Source organism: Sinocyclocheilus rhinocerous, unplaced genomic scaffold, assembly GCF_001515625.1.
Source record: "Sinocyclocheilus rhinocerous isolate Xijiao unplaced genomic scaffold, SAMN03320098_v1.1 scaffold326, whole genome shotgun sequence".
In the NCBI taxonomy this organism is placed as follows: Eukaryota; Metazoa; Chordata; class Actinopteri; order Cypriniformes; family Cyprinidae; genus Sinocyclocheilus; species Sinocyclocheilus rhinocerous.
The window spans coordinates 168,182-187,677 of record NW_015647024.1 but is presented as its reverse complement, the minus strand read 5'-3'; the positions used below and the strand labels follow the sequence as shown (position 1 = coordinate 187,677).

At 38.4% G+C, this 19,496-nt stretch overlaps 1 protein-coding gene and 1 long non-coding RNA gene across 2 annotated transcripts in view; one reads left to right on the top strand and one right to left on the bottom strand.

The window, feature by feature from the left end:
* The first annotated feature begins 1,057 nt into the window (after window positions 1-1,057).
* lrfn2b (leucine rich repeat and fibronectin type III domain containing 2b) overlaps window positions 1,058-19,496 on the top strand; it is an 81,962-nt gene continuing 63,523 nt past the window's right edge. The window contains exon 1 of the mRNA XM_016512494.1: window positions 1,058-1,158. The gene's annotated coding sequence lies outside the window, so the exon portion shown is untranslated. The remainder of the gene's footprint in view (window positions 1,159-19,496) is intronic.
* Window positions 19,155-19,496, bottom strand: part of LOC107708310 (uncharacterized) — a 15,264-nt gene continuing 14,922 nt past the window's right edge. The window contains exon 3 of the long non-coding RNA XR_001636348.1: window positions 19,155-19,165. This is a non-coding gene — a long non-coding RNA (uncharacterized LOC107708310). The remainder of the gene's footprint in view (window positions 19,166-19,496) is intronic.

Genomic DNA, 19,496 nt, shown 5'->3' with positions numbered 1-19,496 from the left:
GCTGTCATGTTGTGTTGGCTTACATTAAACACACATCACATTTGTTGGTGTTGTGCACAGAATGATTGAGTGATGATGCATTTGTAAAGAGGATTTTCATTTGATTTAAATTTAGCTATGTATTATTTTGGTGATATCAGTCAGTCACTGTCGCTGTGCTGTTTTCTTGTTGCATTTCTGAAAGGCGGTTGCACACCAGACGAGAAGCAACTCGTGTATGACATACCGGACACATCGCGTTCAGTTCAAGATGGCAGTCCAAAACTTTTAATCTAGTCACCAAACAGTCAAAAGTTCAGTTCAACACAATAAAACCAGGAAAATTCAGGCTGTTAAAAGCATAGAGTGCAATGCACCATACCCTAAAACAGTCCATACGAATCCTAGTGTGTGTTGATAAGCCCCAATGTGAAAGTGTACACAGTCCAGTGACGATCCAAATCCCTTTAGTTGTGTCTGGAAAGGCAAGTCCACAAAATGGTAACTCCACCATCTAGATTAGTGGTTGTTGTATCTAGTGTCTGTCCATTTGTTAGCCATGCACTCTTTATACAGATGTACTTCCTCATGCTTCATGCCTTATAATACTTATTTCAACAACAACAAAAATTTTATTCATGTCAGAGAATAAATAAACAATATTAGTCAGAATTCATGATGTAACTGCTAATGTTATAAGCAGATGCAGCTGTGTAACTGATTCAAACTCCAGCTCAACTTGCTGTGTGAGGGGCCAGTTCAGATTAAGATTTACATCCAGCAACTAAAGAGTGAGTTATTGTGCTCTGTTAAATAGCACGCAGTGTAATCATTTCGTCAGAGTTGCGGGTTAGTTGTGTCATATCAGTCGCTGCATTAGTGCATCAGCAGCAACCACAAATAATCGGATTTATTTAAAAAAATAATAACAACCTTAATGTTCGCATTTCCTCCACACGAAAGCGAGGCTGCGCATTATGCTCCTGATCTCGAGAGTGCCTCTGTTGTTTAGCTGCACTTGAGCGGAGTTTGTGAGATGAATAGCGATGGCTGTAGCGTCCCGTGCTCTTACATGCGCGTTGGATCTGTGCGTCGAGACGCGTCGAGACTAAGCGACGGTAAAGCGCTGTGTTTAAACGACATCGATGGACGATCGTGACTCGACGCGCCACACCAAAGGTAAGAGCCGCTGATGTGACAGCTGGGTTATTATGTTAGCGATGGGAAATTATATTCTGCCGTATATTATATTCTTGGCAGAGGTGGAGGTTTGGACGACATTGACGCGTTTGAGCTCAGATGTTGCTCTCAGTCTCCTGTGATCGAGACAGAGGAGCAGAAGTGCCATGCTGATGCTGATTTAGTGAGTGACCAGAGCATCAGATTCAACACTGAATATGATCTTCTGCTAGCTTTGCTGTTATAAGCACCAGACGCAAACCGGGTCCATGCATTTCAAGCCTTATTCTATGTTAAAAGATTTGACGTGAACAATTTCCTGAATGTGTAAGATAAATCTTACGTCCATTAGCTGGTGTCTAACCTTTTTTGATTAGGCTACCATACATTTTAAACGGTCATGCAGTGTGACAAAAGTTGAAAGTTCAAGTGCATTTGAACTCATAAAAGCTGTGAATATTAGGGGAGAGCAACAACCTAACACTTGTAAATCCACTTGAGTTTCAGAATGTTTATTTCTTTACACATTAATTTCACACAAGTCTAGTACAATTTTGTGGTTTTTATTGTTACAGTGTACACTTTTTTTTCTTTATTTACCCCAAAATAATTGAATTGAAAAGTGACAACATGCCCCATAGGTGGGGCACGCAGTAACGTGATAATTTAACAGCTTAAAATGTTACCTGATTTAACTATATATACAGGGCCTAAAATGAACACTCGCCAAAACGAGAGTAAAAATCGGCTTTGGCGAGTATATGAAACTGTGTCAGTCGCCAGATGGCCGGTAACATTTTTATAAATTCTAACAGTGCAATATTGTGAGAACATAAACGTGAACAAATGTGAGCGACGCTCTGTACAGTTAACGGGTCAGTGCTGCTTCTTCACAAAAGTTTAAGCCTTTGCAATGTAAATATTCAAGAGCTAGAACACATGAAAGGAGACGCGTTACTCGCGCTGAGTGGGAAGTTTAAACATCCGAAGCCCCGGCCTGAAAGCCGCGTCTTGAGCTCTGCTTCCTTCCTGCGCTTGAACGGACAAATTCACACAAAATTATGTCAGAAATGCCCATCTCTGTGAGTATCCTAGTAAAGTAGTTGGTTCTTAAGTGAACATGAACAGCTGAGAAAAAAAACGGACACGAACCGCGCATGACGCAATGTGTCACAAGACAATAGAACCCATTATAATCAGTGATATTGTCTACACTGGATGCCGCGCAGACACCACAAATTGCCGAAAGTAAACAGATTCTCCGTTCTGTTTCGGAAATAGTTAAAGCAACGGCCGCTTTGTCGCATCCAGTGTTGACAACTTCAAGCTGCTGCGGTGTAGACACGGTGTTAAAGTGATAGACACAGAATTCCAATAATCCTGCTGTTGTCTGCGTTTTTAATGTTGACCAAAGAAAATAGAAAAAAAAAAACAATCACTCACTGCTCTTGAACTTTAAAAAAGATATAAAGACTATAGTGTTATTTGATTAGCATAATTTATTAAATTTCTGTAGGCTACTTGAAAATCACTGTTAGACCTGCCTGAAATGCACCGTTTCTATTTGTATCTTTGTTGGCTATTTTGTGCTATTGCTTGTAATTTGATTTGCTCTTATTTTACAACTGACTATTTACAAGTGAAAATGTAGTCTATTACATTTTTATTGGTTAAGCTAGTAGTTTTAGCAGGTATCGAACCATATATACATACATACACACACACACATACGATAAAGCATTTTGTCAGTAAAATACAATTGTTAACATTTTCATATAAAACAATGGCTTGTAATATTTAAAAATAAACACATTTTTTTATTTGACAATGAACAAAATGCAGCTATACAGAAACGGTATGTGCAAAAAGACGAAGAAACACCGAGCTGAACACAACACACCCCTCTCCTCCCTCCACACACAGACAAATAGATGAGTCAGAATGCGTTACATTACTTGAAATAATAATTTCTGAACATTGAACATTAACGCTGTCTTTATTCACCTGTCTCATGGCTTCTCAACAAAATCCATAAAAGTTAATGTGAATTATTTCACTAATGTCATATAGTTCTAATAGCGGGGCACGTTTTAATGTAGAGTTACAACATGCCTCACCTGCACAACTGGGATTTAGTGGCTAGTGTCTACTGCTAGTTAGATAAACATTAAAGAACCATTTAAACTGCTAAATAGTGTTGACATGGCAACTAGTCAATACAGTAAGTTTTGTCTTGCTAGCATCTGTGGAAATGTTTAAGCCATGAATGTTACAACCCCTTCTTTCTCCTTAATATAAGATGATTGACCAAATTATCAAAAACATTGAAATAGTGGTAGATGAAGTACAGCATGTCACACTGCAAATGCCAACTTCCCATAAGTATTGTCCCATGCCAAAGTTTCTTCAATAAATGTAATATTTGGAGACAGATGTGAAACGGATAGTATCATGATTTTTGTGTTTGCTGCGGCCACAGTGTGTAAAATAATTCGTAACTGTTTGACTTCATAAAGCTGTAGTGCATGTTGAGGATGAGTGAAGTCTCAACTCAGAGTGAAGCAGAATTAGCAAAGCATTTCCCTTAAATTAAATTCATGCAGTGCTCAGGAAACAAGTCATGACTGTACTGCGTTTGTTTGTTTTGCTAAGAATTGTATTGGTTGTGTATTTACATTAGTTCTGATCACTTCATCAGACCTCACCTAGTAGTAGCAATGACAACATAATGTCTGATATTTCGTAGCGTAATGTCTTCAACATAATGTCTTCTAAAATAGCCCACGACATTTTAATACCAATAGATTTATTGGTATGTTTAATCAACGATGTCAAAGCCTTTTGGAAAATCTATTTGTGGTGGTCAGTTTTGATATTGTGGCAGGCCGACACAAATAAATCAATGAATGGGAAACACTGTTCTAGCACTATTCTACTAATTTATGAATTTCAAAGTATTCCTGAAATGCACAATGCTCAGCTGATTTCATAGCCGTTCAGGCAGACACGTCGCTAGATCCTATTACATCCCAGACTCCGTAAAACGCTGACAGTGACGTGATCTCAGTTCACAGTCGCTGCAGTAGCTCTCAGGTTATTCCCAGCAGTGGCCTTTACTGTGCTTCACTCGTTCACTTGAACCAGAATTGGCCTCAGCTTTCACTCTAAAAAGAGCTGCGTCCCACATGCATGCACGGACACGCCTTGAGCATCAGATGTTGACTCGTGTTAGAGGCCGTTTTCACAGAATGCGCTTTTCCATTCCAAAGTGCTACTTTTTCATTGTTTTTCTATGTAAACGCGCTAGACAGATGCGTATGACCGTTGCACTCGCATCTCGTGTCTTTTGCAGCATCGTGCACATGAGCGCCGCATTTTTGCGATTCCATTTCAGGTTTAAAGAACTTAAACTTGTACCCGAAACAGCGGACCAATCAGAAGACCCCAGCTTTTGTTTACAGTAGCAAGTTGGCATGGCAACTATTTTATTTGACAGCAACATGGCGGAGGAGGCATCCTGTGCTGCACTTTTTTAACAACTATTCCTGAGCACTGCCTCTCACGTTTTTAGATTTACATTTTAGACACCCTTAACAGTACCAGTCACTGTTGAATCCGGAGAAAGTTTGTCAAGAAGCGAATAGAATTATACCTGTGGTCGGTGCTTGCATGAGGCAGGTTCCTGCCAGCCACAAGCTTCCTCTGGTTGTTCCACTCTTAGTCCTTCTCTTACCAGCCGTTTTGCTTCAATACTCTGTGTTTACAAGTACTATCCTTCTCTGGAACTAGTAGCAGACCCGGACATGGTCAGAAATGCACTCCATTTCTCTGGCGCTCACCCAAACGCTCTCTGTTCAATGACATCGCCTCACAAAGTGTTCAAACTCACAAAGAAAACAGATGTTCCTCTGAGCCACTTGCACAAATATGTTTACGATTAAATGATTAGAAGCCTCCACTCCTGCATGTAAGCTACCACGTGACTCATGATTGACCTGACCTGTGCTGGGAAGGCTGGAGACTGGACCGCTTTCCTTCAGAGTTTATCCCCAACCCTGATGAAGCACACCTGAATTAATTGAGCACACCTGAGCTAATTAAGGTCTTCAGGATTACTAAAAAAGCTACAGGCAGTGAAAACAGTCACAAACATAATTTTAAATCCGAACATTACAAAGTGAGTAACTAAAAGGACAGACATGAAAAACTGCAACAGCTAAATAAGGCAGAAAATACATAAAAAAGCAACGTAACAACACTGCATGTGCAGTTACTGTGACATCACAGTGTTCTAGTTATTGTGTAAATAAATAGGATTACTGTCATTCAGATAATCAGTGATTCTGCATTGTAATTTCCTGCTCACTTACAGTATGCCATGTCATTTAACTGTAATCAACTGTAAAGCTACTGTACAGTGACTAGACAGCAGGAATATAAGATTGCACATTTTGTTACTTATTTTTGCACTGTGGGAATATGATGTTTGTTTAATAGGAGGAAGCATACTGAATGTCTTAAGTTGACAGCAGTCCAAACAGATCATCAGGTTTTCAAATAATACCTCTCTAAGTAGCCCTTGGGCCTCAGAGGATCTGCTGGCTATAAATAAGGGCACATATGTCACTGTGCTTCTTCTGGCTGACATGAACTAATCTCCCTCTGAGCCAGTGGAGCCAGATCTCTTTCGCTGCTTTCTGACAGAGCTCATCGTCATCTCTTTCTTACAATATTATTACTTTATTTTTCGATTCCTCACGAAATGCCGTCTCCCGGTTCCCCATATCACCTTTCAGCGTGCACAGCCGTCTCCGCCGTGTAAGACTGTAAGGCTTTGATCTGTCAGGACAAGATGTGATCGGGATTGAGTTTGTTTGACTCAAAATCCCTTGCCATATGTCATACTTCATTTGGATGCTCGTAAATCATGGATGCCACCGTGACACGACATCAGAAGAGCATTCAGCTTTGAAGTTATGAAAAACAAAAGCACGCATTTGTACAGTGATATTTTACATGCATACTCTACACCATGATTTTAATTTTAATAATTAAAGAGATCACCCAAAAATGAAAACTGTCACTATTAACCTGTCTCTATTTACCCTCATGTCAACCAACTTTGAAACACAATTAAAGAGATACAGGCAGTAGTTGATGAACAGCCAGTTTCATGCCACTGCTGTTTCTAGATTGTAGGGATGTACGATTCACTCAACTTCCGATGTGATACGATTTCACAATACCAATTACTCAATACCCAAAATCAAATAAATAAGTAACACAAATAAAATAAATCTCTTCATATAAACAAAGGCTTTGTCTGTGCTCTTTCCATTTAAAATTAGAGGCAACCACTGCATTTTAATCATGATCCAAACAAAGATGCTGCATACATGCAACATGAGCAGTTTTTAATCTAAATTAGACTGTATAATTACGAAATCTGAAGCAAAAAAAGAACAGTCGGACTTTAGTTTTGTAAAACTATACTACATAAAACATATCTACACGAGACAGAAACATCAGAAATCAACTTCACTTTTGCGAAGCTACGAGAATACTTTTTGAGCGCAAAGAAAACAAAAATAATTTTTTTTTCAAGAATAGGGAATGCTAGTGTTAGAGGGTCATTTTTAATAAAATAAAATAAAACAAGTCAATAGAACAGAAAAAGAATAGATAATGCAAGTGTTATAAGGTCATTATTTATAATAAATACAAAGAAAATAAGTAGAAAGAATAGAGAATAGAGAATGCTAGTGTTAGAGGCTCTTCTTTCTTTATAAATTAAACAAGTAGTTAGAACAGAAATAGAATAGATAGTGCAAATGTTAGAGGGTCAAGTTTTTTAATAAAAAAAACAAGCAGATAAAATTAGAATTATCATTATAATAGAGAGTGCTAGTGTTAGAGGGTCAAATTATTAAGGACTCAGCTGCTTGGATTGAGCTGGGCAGGTAGTTCCACCAGGAGGGAACAGTTAATGTAGAAGTCCATGCAAGTTTTATCATAGGTAGAATGCAAAATGTTTCAATACAAGCATTTCAGTCAAATGTAATTTATGCAATATTTCAAACCTTTAACCCACTTGGGAAAATCAACCCATGGCAATAGTTTAAAAGTAGCCCAATTCTATGGAAAAAACGCGGACTTGGCAACCCTGCATCCAACAAGAGCTACCGGAGTCAGCTTTGACTGATCACAGGTCGAGAATAAGGAGAGATGACTGACAAGACCATGCTGGAGTATTTGCTGCTCAACAGATTCTGAGCTCATTGACAAATATCTGATCTTGTAAGATGTGCTTGCTCCCTTTACACAGAGTGCGTGTGATCGCGAAATCGAAAGTGAAAGTAAACAGCGCAAATGCTCATTCAAAAATATTTAAATACACCGCATCCTGAGAGCGGGTCACTGATGCACCAAAATTATACACAATATTAGAATGTTTAAAGGAGTGGACATGAAAATCGCGGGAGCGAAACACATGTTGCGGGAGCAGGCGGCAATGGTCAGAGATTCAGCGGGAGCGGGATTAAGAAAATCTTTAAGAAAAAATTAAGAAAAATTTGGGCAATTAAGAAATCCCGGCCGGACGCATTTTTGTAGGTCCAAAAAGAGGACATGTCCGGGGAAAAGAGGACGCATGGTCACCCTATGTAATCTGCGCAATCAGCGTTGTTTACGTTCGGAGGAGAGAGCGCGCGCATGAACGTAATCTGCGCAATTAGTGTTGTTTACGCTTAGGGGAAAGCGTGTGTATGCATTGTGATACTCTCTAAAATGGTGGAAGACAGAACTCGGGGGAGAAGAATTGTTGAAAAAATAGTTATTTTTGTTTTCTTTGCGCTCAAAAAGTATTCTCGTAGCTTGGCAAAACTGAAGTTGAGCCACTGATGTCACATGGACTGTTTGACCGATGTCCTTACTTCGTTTCTGGATCTGGGAACATTACAGTTGTGTTGCTATCTATGCAGGGTCTGAGAGCTCTCACATTTCATCAAAAGTATCTTAATTTGTGTTCTGAAGATGAACGAAGGTCTTACGGGTTTGAAACGACATGAGGGTAATTAATTAATGACAGAATTTAAATTTTTGGGTGAACTATCCCTTTAAGAACACTGCATGAAACTGCATGACAAAGCTGTATTTTCAGCATCATTACTCCAGGCTATTTTCTACCCTGGTTTTAAGGCCGGCTTGAGAAACGCTGGTTTTTATGAGCGTGCCGCGTTGAAGACTTGGAAGTAAACGCCCACTGCTGTGATTGGATAACAGTTTTGCATAGTAAACTAACTACAAACTTGCTTCATAGTTGAAGCCTTCTGTGACTTTGGTTAGGCATGTACACATAATCAAGCGATCTCTAACAAAGCAATAGTGACACATAGTATAAATATTAAGTGTGCTGCTGCGCCATTCCTGTCAGATCTAGTATAGACGCACAGCATTGCTTTTTAATCTGTCTCTCTGCAAATCCAGCGTCGACCTGTGTCTTGTTTACAAAGGAATCCGCTGTGAAATGAAGCGAACAAACGCTCAATGTTTTACTCGCGTGAGCTGAAACTTCAGTAAAAATAAAGTTCAACCACGCATTCCTAATATTTGAATCTGAAGGAAGGTTATGCAGCGACTGTGTTCTTCCACAATCAGGCACCGCACAATATTCTGCGATCTTCAACGGCATGTTTATTGCTTGGTTGCTCGATCCGGTTTAGCAGCACTTAAGTTATTTCCCTACATGACCCCTTTAATATTTTTGAAATGAAAACAAAAAAGGCAAGGGTGTGTTTTATATCAGGATTTTTTTATTGTAAATTTCTGTTACAATGGCATGTATTGCCAAACGAGTTAAGTTGAGTTGATAAAAGATAAGCTTTGATGTGGACTTGACAAAGCTTGGCCAGAAAGTTTAAAATAGTTTTAAAAACTTGAAGAAAGTAGTTTTAAAATTTCAAAGTAGTTTGGGCTATTCCAGAAAATAAATAAATACATGTTAACCGCCTAGAGCACCCTAATAACACCCTGGTAACCACCCTGGCAACCGCCTAGAGCACCCTAATAACACCCTGGTAACCACCCTGGCAACCGCCTAGAGCACCCTAATAACACCCTGGCAACCGCCTAGAGCACCCTACAACAAATCCCACTCACAACACCCTACGGATAAATACAGTGCCAATTTAATTCATCGTTATTAACTCTGTTACCAACAATGCTGCGTATAAATTCCTATGAAATCCGAATGAACAATGATCAATGTGATTGAAGCACTGAATCCTGTTTCATAACATTACATTTTTTTTTCCATTTTGAAGATTTTTACAGGAATAATGACTAAATAGACAAGCACACATACAAATATCAAGGGTAAAACAGTGGAAATATTTACAGCATCACTGAAATGTCCATTCTTCTTAATATATTGATTTCTGAGCCTGGTGTAATTTCCCTAGCATTGTGTACTGCAGGATGAATGCTCTGGCAGCGAAGGGACACACTCTGATCAGAAATATTATGACTTCGTTAACTTAAAGTGCATTTCAGACAGATGTGAACAAGCCCACAAGCACTAATGCTCTCATACTGCATGCGGCTCATGTTCTCTCAGACCACACTGCCGTAAGTGCAGCTCATCGTTTCACAGATTTTATTAAGCTGCTTTACAATTGAGCAAAAAACTGCATTCATTTATTCCATTAAGAAATTCCACCATGAGCTCTGATGTGGCTCAGTGATGATATTTGCTGCTGTAGAAGCCACAAGTCAGTATGATTTCATCTTAAAATGAAAAGTTTAATATCTGAATTCTGGATGGAGAACTACATTAGCCATAATCCTGAAGAGAGATCCAGGAAGTCATATATAGTCATAAATAAGTTCATGTAGCAGTTCTGTTTGACGTGATCGTTTTCATGTCAATGGAACCGCATTTATCTAACACCTTTAACAAGACTATAATGTTTTTGTTTATGTATATTTATGTAAGGAATATTGCACAGTCAGCTTTTAGATATTGAAAAAAAGAACAGGATGATCAAGATTATATTCTAATCACCCTGAGGGTTTTATTTTTTGTCAAGAATAGTGTCGTCAAAAGTACCTTTACTTCGGTACCAAGTCAATACTTACATTTTAAAAACGAAATGATACGCAATCATGAACGCAATGGCCAATCAGAGGCGTGCAAGTCAGAATCGCCAGCGTTCGTTCAGCTGTAAACACAATGTAAATAAGACATTCATTGTTCAGTATAGACATTTTTATTATTATAACGGGAGTTTTCACACAGTCAGTGAGCTTGTTCTGCATCTGAACTGAACCGATATCAGCTTCATTGATTATAGGGGAGCATCTTTGCTCACTTTCTATGGAAAACCCATTCAGAATTTGAATAAAAGTTTTATTTTTCATGCTAAGTACACACTACAAATTTCAGGAGTGATGACTGTATTAAAATGCGGGACTGAATCTGAAATGGAGATATTTGACATTGTGATAACCATAGCAACGGACGGGTCAAAACAGGTCTGATGTGTCAGAATAGAGCATTAAGTCTTGCAGCGTGAGTTCATTAGACCGGCCACTCGTTCTGTTACCTGTAACATCTTTCTTTGTTATTTTATTACTTTCATTTGATCTTTTTAAGACCAGCTACAGAGAGACACTATCCAGACAACAGACAAGTGACCGATCCTGAGTCACCCATTCTGCTGGCACGGTTAGCTAACATTTACATAACTGAACAATATTTGAAGGCTACATGCTAATGTTTTAACCTATTTACTTATAATTATAATAGCATTACAACAGTTTTTGCTATGGTGCCGAGAACCGTGGGATTTTACTGGTATTGGACTGAAATGTAGGCACCGTGACAACACTAGTGAAGAATCAGCTGGATGTACATTACTCCAGTGCTTTCCAGCCCTGTTCTTGGAGCCTCAACTCTGCACATTTATCATGAATCTTTTCTCTCACACACCCTTTTCAGCTCGTGGAGTCTCTAAGGGTTGGGATCCACTGCATTAGTTTGCTTATCACATGGCTACTTGTCACATAAGTAAATAATTGGACACAAGATAGTAATTCGAGTTGAAACATTTTATCTGGCCATGTGTAATAAACTTACAGCTTCTGAAAAGAAAAACAGTTCCGAGCAAGAGGCTTTTAGTCAAAACAAGCTCAGACCAAGCTCAAAGACCTACATGTAATTATGGGATAATGTAAACTAGTGCTGGGCGGTATGACCAAAAATTTATATCACGGTATTTTCCAAAATTATACCGGTTTCACGGTACATGGCGGTATTTTTTTTTGTTTCATGCATGACCGGGTGTTAACCATATTTTCTACTGATTGAGAGGAAATACTGCAGTATATTGACTTAGAATGCCCTGGTGGATATTTGTGGCGGTCAATGTGGATATTGTGGATGAGTTCTTCTGTGTCATCACGTTCTATTAGTTCTACAGCTTCAGTTTCGGAACTTTCACGCTTAGTAACACATACAGCTGTTCCCTCACCACAGAGCAACAGTGACAAGGGACTTCTTTCAAACAGTGTCGCGTTCCGAATGTTGTTTAAGCGACATACACCGGTATTGCAGTATTTTAAAAATTAATATCATAACAAAAAGAAACACCGGTATTCGGTATGAACCGGTATACCGTCCAGCACTAATGTAAAGTCATCCTGTTATTACACAGCTACTCCCCAAATAAATAAGTATGTGCACATAAAATATTGATTTGAGTTGAAATTGATGAATTGATTTTAAAATCAATAAATTTTAAGTGTAGGCTATATTATCCATGAGCAGTCTGCTAAGAAATGAGAATTCATATACAAAACAACCGGCTTGCAACGGGACGAACACTACAACAATATTACAGTAATAATGATGTTCTTCATTATCAATACAACCGACTACTGTAAGACGCACAATAGCAGTTGTGTTTAAACACAAGAGGACGAGTCCACGGGGCGATACAAGAAATAAAAGTAGTGCCAGGTTCAGTTACCTGGATTACCAGAGTTTGAGACCCGGCTCATTGTCCTCTCCTGATCTCACTGCCTTGTCTTTCCTCAACTTATAAAGGATCATCTGAAATCCCTGTGGAGAAATGAAGAGTGTTGAATGTGTGCACTCTGTTGTGCAAATGATGGCCAGGGGCCTTATTCACCGAACATCTTAAGACTAAAAGTAGCTCTTAACTTGCCAATTTAGGAGAAACTCTGAAAAATAACAGGCATGTCAGTCCTGATTTTAGGACTCCTAATTTCTTGCTCTTCACAAAGTGTTTTAGCACAAAAACCAGCTCCTAAATCTGTGAAAAGTTAAGGGTAGTCAAGAGGACTCCTAAGTCACCAAGACCAAATCACAAACCATCCTAAAACGGCTGTTGCTGGCGATCCGGCAATGCTTTTTCAGTGCATTATGTCTCTAATGTACAGCTATTTAAATGCTGGTTTCTGAATGCAGACAGTACTTAGTCCTATCCTAAAATACTCACATTTATTTACCTTCACACGGCACAATGTAATTCATGCATTATTTGTCAGACAGAGTGTTTAAAAATGCACTGAAGTTTTATCTCAAGGAAAAAGGTACAGTTTCAGAGAATGACCCAAAACTTCTCGAGGCACAGAAACTAGAGGATTCAGCTGTATGCACTAGTGATGCCGTGCTGGAGAACATCATTGAGCTTAAATATTACAGGCTTTTAATGGGTTGTTTTTTCAATCGGTAATTGACTTAACAGTATTTATGTAGAAATGAAGACAACCAGTGACTTGACTTTGGCTGCAGATGTGATTCGTTATATATATGAAATAGGCATATCATAGTGTGGCTATAGGTTAAGAGGTGGAGATATATTGATTCACCTCCTGTGACTAAAAGTAGACCTTGTTCAGCTTTTCCAATCAAGGATAACTGATTGAACACAACTTCAGAGAGCGTAACCAGAACAATGGCCTCAATTGATCCATTCATATTTAATTAACTTCAAAATAGACACGCGCTCAGAGCCTGACTTCCAATAACTGCACAAGAATCACCATTGACGGTCACGTTCCCGGGAATGAGCGCTATTCCCAAAACAGGGCTTCCCACATTAGAGCCAAGATGATACTGCACTTTACTTCTGTCGGCTGGAGATCACAGCTCGAATGTTTACGTACATTTCTAAAAGCAGGGATATTGGTTTTATTTTTGTTTGTTGTACAGCTGAAGTGTCTAATTTCTGCCCAGTTAGTGTGACTAAAGGGAATTGCAAAAATAACGTAAACAGTTTTTAAACATGTTTTCTTGAACATTCGCCCGTGTGCCACTGGTCAGTCAAACAGACAGTCCCGTCCTAAACTCACTGACCACGGTACAGAAGAGGGCTCCTCTCAAACACCAAAACAGGGCGATGACGACGTAATGCAAACTAGGGCAACAAAGCTAAAACTACCGCTCCGCTTGCAGATGGCAGTGCTCTAAATAATCTTACTGCATAAAATGAAACGCAAAATAGCCTAGGCCTACACATTCGAAAACTCGACTCGTTGATAGCCATGATATAAATGCCTCTTAGATGTCCAGATATAACAACATCTAAGATACACAGTTTCAGCAGTTTTACTGTGAATACAGACAGGTTACCCTGATAGCACCACCACCAAAATTAATGAGCTGTTCCTGCTTTATTATAACACACATGCTGGATGCTAAAACTGTGACCTGTTCAACAGAGTAACATCATATCAGACTGGAACAGCCTCCGAAATACAACAAGAAGTGCGGAAAACAGCTAACTGCAGCAATGAACAATGTATTTCTTCTTCTTCTTCTTCTTTTTGGCAACCGGAGCTGTCTGAAGTTGGTGCTTTACCTTTCATTGTGAATCTCATATTTCTTCCAGGGATGTGCAAGACTAGTCCACCTTTGACTAAACAACACTGCTGCTGCTAGTTGACACTGGAAACACTAGTCATTTCATTTCCTTTTGGCACATTTATGTTTTGATTTATATTTTTACAAAGGCTACATTCAAATTACTGTCACATTAATGTTACATTTGAAATGCAATACATTATTTTGAAAGTATATATCTGGAGGGGAAAACAAACTCACGTACAGATGTTCACTCTGTGAGGTGAGGGAGTATTTTGACTTTTTGAGGAAAACAGTTTAGCTTTGCTTATGGGCTTGATATTCTGCTGGTTATGAGGGATGATACTGATTTAAAGAGGAAACATTATGAATGAAACTTACTTGACACCAACAGATCATATATCACTATCTAACAAATAGAATGGCCTTAAATAATTTATAGTTGGCAGCACACATCAAGCTTTTCTTTTGTGATTGTGCCACCTGTCACGTGTACAGATACCTTTCACACATAAGAAGTGTGTTCAAACCAAGAAGCGCAAGCAGTTGCTGTGATAATACCTTTACATCTGCTTTATGTATGACTTGCTTTAACTAACATTTCTTTGAAGAAGTGTGTTTATATTATTGAGTTTGTACTTATTAGTCCTGCACTGCCTATCGATTCATTTGATTTAAATACATGTGTTTATTAGCTGACGTTTCGTAAGCGTAACACAATGATCATAATGCAAAGCAAGCAAATCGCATGTATGTAGCCTGTTTTACTGCCATGTTTGATTCATAGATTATATATGGATATTTTAAATAGATCCTTAATGAAATTAGTTCAATAGTGGCACACATTCCTAACTTCAGCATATTTTAAAACTGAAAATGATACAGATGCTCCAAACAGGAGTTTTACAACCAAAACTGATGAACGATTCGTGTCACCTTGATCAGTTGATACTATTTTATTTATTTTTTTAAGCTTAGCTCTGTCACAACTTGTTATATCTGAGCTCTCTGCTCATTGTCTGACGAGTCACTGCTATCACACACACGGAGGCGTGCTTCTGTACTCGCGTGCTCAAGAGTGAATCTAATCACCATACAGGCAGAAGTTCTGATCAAAAATGACCGATGAAGCCGTATAAAGATATATGAAGCATAGACTCTAGCCTAGGGTGATGTCAGTTTGTACAGTACATTTAACAACAATATGGGACAAATATAATTTGTAATTGTAATGAAATATTCTGTGAGTGGTGCAGCAGGCCTCCAGAGTCGTAGCTGGGCTCCTCGGTGTGTGTAGACTCATAGATAATGTGTGTGCAGTTTAAAGACGTGCGACCCCCGTGAGATGTGTTATATGAGCCGTTGTCCATTGTGTCGTAGGTTCTTGAAAGATGATGAAAATTCAGCTTTAATCACAGGAATAAATTACATTTGAAAATATATTCAGATAGAAAGCTGTTATTTTAAATAGTAAAAATATTTCAAAATTGTACTGTTTTTGCTGTACTTTGGATCAAATAAATGCAGGCTTGGTGAGCAGAAGAGACTTCTTTAAAAAAAACAATACAAATCTTACTGTTAAAAAACCTTTGACTGGTAGTGTAGGCTGATTATTCTTATAGATTGAAACAAATGTGCGTCAGCCAGGATAAAGAGTATGAAATGTGCTCTGAGTTGCTGCAGAAAACAAAAAAATTAAGCAACAACAAAAATGTTGCTGGAGACGGGCTTATTATTGAAAATGCACACTGCTTGTCTGCCAGCAGGAGGCGCTGTGAGAGCGGCAGAAACAGTGGTTTCCCCGGTAACGGCTGTAAACAAATCAGCTCCGCTCATGAACACTACTTTATCAGATCAAATAATGCCATAGAAACTTTTCTGAAGACAGTCGGTTCCCTTCAGAGATACTCATTCTCTGCCAGCAGGAGGTGCTTTTAGAGTGATAAAACTAGCGGTTTCTCCAGTAATGGCTGTAATCAAAGCAGCTCCGCTCATGAACGCTTCTTTATCAGATCAAATGAAAATGCCATCGAAACTTTTCTGAAGACAGTCAGTTCTCTTCAGAGATACATTCATATAAAACACCCGCGCCGTGTTATGATTTTGAAACGTGCAGTGCTCATGTTTATTCAACGAAGTCAAATGTCACAAATAAATCAATGTATGGGAAACACTAGTAATGTATATCGAAATATCGGAAATGTGTTTAAAAATCATATCACCGTTATTGAAAAAAATTATATTGCGATACATATTGGTATTGAATGATTGTCCAGCCCTAGGTTGAATAGACTGTTTGTGAAGTGTACATGACAACTGCTGTCTGTGGTCAGCGAGAGAGAGCTGAATCGTTATCATGTAGGAATGAGATTGCATGGGTGTTTGAATCGAGACTGCGACCGTCCCAGGCAACACACTGACCTGCTAATGAAGCCATCGATTGGCTGGTATAGCTGTGTTTGGTTAGGGTTTGAGCTCAACTCTACATCAGGCTTGTTTCAGCTGTGGCCCTGCTGATGAGCTGAACCAGGTGTTTTAATTAGTGAGGCCTCTGAATCATCGTGGGGAGCAGGGCTAATGCGGTGCTGTATCAAGCTCTATCAAACCCCTGCTGTGACAAGTTCAGTCTCCAAACTCAGAGGGGATGGCTTCTGTAATAGATGACGAGAGGACTGAAATCCAGAAACTATTGACATATTTTGGCTGCATTGTCATGGTTTATGGTTGTGAATGCAGATGAGCCCCGCTTATGTCAATGGTTTCATCTGCAAGGAGAGAGAAAGCTGCCTTTTTTATTTTCTTGGCTCCTGAATCTCAGCTTCACAGCATGCTGGTAGTTCACTTGAACTCCGTGCCTGTATGTATTGGTGCAGTGTAAAGATGAGGATTCAGTGTGGGCTCCAGTGCAGATTTCCACACAGTGCCATGTACCTTTTCAGTGTTGCAGGGTACTGTTGCTGCCAAAAGTTTATCTGTAGACATAGACACTGAGGAAGGCTTAACACCCGAAAACGTTCTGCACCTTTGCACATATTTTTGTGACCTCTGAGCAATGAATGTAATAAGCATTTTTGGCTGAATTTGGACGAGTGCGGATCTCTTTCATCGCTATATGTCTGTAGACAAAGAAAAATGAAAATCAGTTCTTTTACTAATGTGTATTCATCCTTGGAATTAATTCCTGGCAACCTAAGGACCGCTGAAAGAGTGAGAGACGTATGGAGTCACTTTACCAGCTAGAGATTCAGGTTAACTGAGCTTGCCATTGCTGATTAGTCGCACATTAATTCCTGTGTGTAGACAAAACAAGAGTGAAAGAAAATAAAAGAGTATGTAGGCTATTAATGTTCTTGACCAAGACCTGAAAATATCAGTATGTATTTATTGTGTGAAGATGTGTACAATCTACAGTGTTTTAAACGAACTGAAGAAGTGAAATACTGTGTGTTTTAAGGCAAAAACTAGCTTGTAGATGTAGCGTTTATGGATGGCTGTGCTAGCGTATCCCATTGTCACTGTGTTATTAATATTTCTAGCTCACGTTTTAAACAATTTTCATGCAAAGTGATAGAAATTAAAAGTAGATCAAACAGAAGCAGAATTGAATTAAATAAATGAAAAGTAATAAAATACAGTTTAAATAATTAAATATGCACATACTATATATAAGTCTAAAATAATCCAAATAAGATATAAAATATAAAATAAACAAAATCATAAAAATTGTATTTATTTTAAGGCCCAGTCTCCATTTCTGTGTCTCTCTGCTTTCCATGATCTGAACCCTATTCGTTTTCATAATTTTGGATTTGGATTACAAAAATGTCTCAAGCAGTACAAACACTGTGGTTCTGTAAAGCATATTTCATGGTACCTTTACATATATTACATATATTTGTAAAATATATGCATATATTAATAAAAATTTACAAACTTTTTTTTAGGTTTGTAAAAAGTATATTTTTAAAAGTTACTTTGAATCTCTTCTTGTCCCAAAGCTAAACTTTATTCGTTTTTTTCATTATCATTTTTGTCAGTGAAGAATGTAAGCATACGCTCTACTGATATTTATATGTACATGCTACCTGCCTCCAGTAGGATAATCTCAATGAAATAAAGGAACTTCTTCACATAAAATCGAATGAATTCATGGTTCTCCATTTTTCTTTTCTTTTATTATTTTTTCTTTTTTTCATCAGAAATGGTGTCTGTGTTCTTCTAATATTGGTAAGAGTTATTGCAAATAGAGGCTTTATTCCAAAAATGAAAAATAAATAAAAAATGTCATGCTCACAGTGTTTTCAGTGTCACTATGTGAGACACATTGTACAGATTACATTTTTAAATTTTTACTTAATTCATTTCATAAGACACCATTTCTGATGAAAAAAATAAAATAAAAATGGGGAACCATGAATTCAATCTTAGATTTTATCATGTTGCACTTTGCATGGTAAATAGTTTAAAATGTGAGATATATGAATAACACTTTCATAAAATGTTATACACTGACATAGCCATCCATAAAATTCTGTATAAGCTAGACTTATTTTTTAACTTATTGTCCTTTCACTTCCAAATTTCTTTAAAAAACACGTTTATCTTCAAACATTAAAATCCTCCCTGATGTTTCTGATTCATTCACTCTTCTCTCTGCATTCACTGGTGTTAGGGTTGGGGTAGGTGTAAACGTTAATAAACCATAATTTTACATGTAGCATTTTTCGTTGTCGAATTGTACTACCCACTGTTTTAATGGGAGGTAGCAAAATCTGGCAGGGCAGCACAAATCGACAGAACACTGGAGCTAGCGATCTGCCAGGACCTTGCTCGCTAATCTAAGCGCTCCAAAGTTTGGCTACATTAGCGATCAGAAGCCAAAAAAGCTCAGTATAATATCTGTGATAGCTAAACATGTTGCAAGAGAGGTGTCACCACCAACATGATAAAGCACTTTAATTTAATAGATCGTTAAAGATCGCCAACATGATTCAAACACCAACGTGATTCTATTCCTAGATTACAATGTTCAGAATAATTTCTCTTTGCCACTCTGATCTCCTTTTTCCAGTGTGTATTTAGCCTGTTTATACAAGACATTGTCCCCCTTCCTGTGAGCATCTTGTTTGGCCTGACGGAGCTGTCTGAGTTTCGCAGTGAACCATGGTTTGTCATTGTTGTAGGTTAAATGAGTCCTGGTAGGAATGCACATGTCTTCACAGAAACTGATATAAGATGTTACAGTCTCTGTGAGCTCGTCCAGATCGGTGGCAGCAGCTTCAAAAACACTCCAATCAGTGAGGTCAAAACAAGCGTTTAAATCCTGCTCTGCTTCTTTAGTCCATCTTTTTACAGTCCTTAATACAGGGTTAGCTGATTTCAGTTTCTGCCTGTAGGTCAGTATAAGATGAACCAAACAGTGATTGGAGAGCCCCAAAGCTTCTCGTGGAAC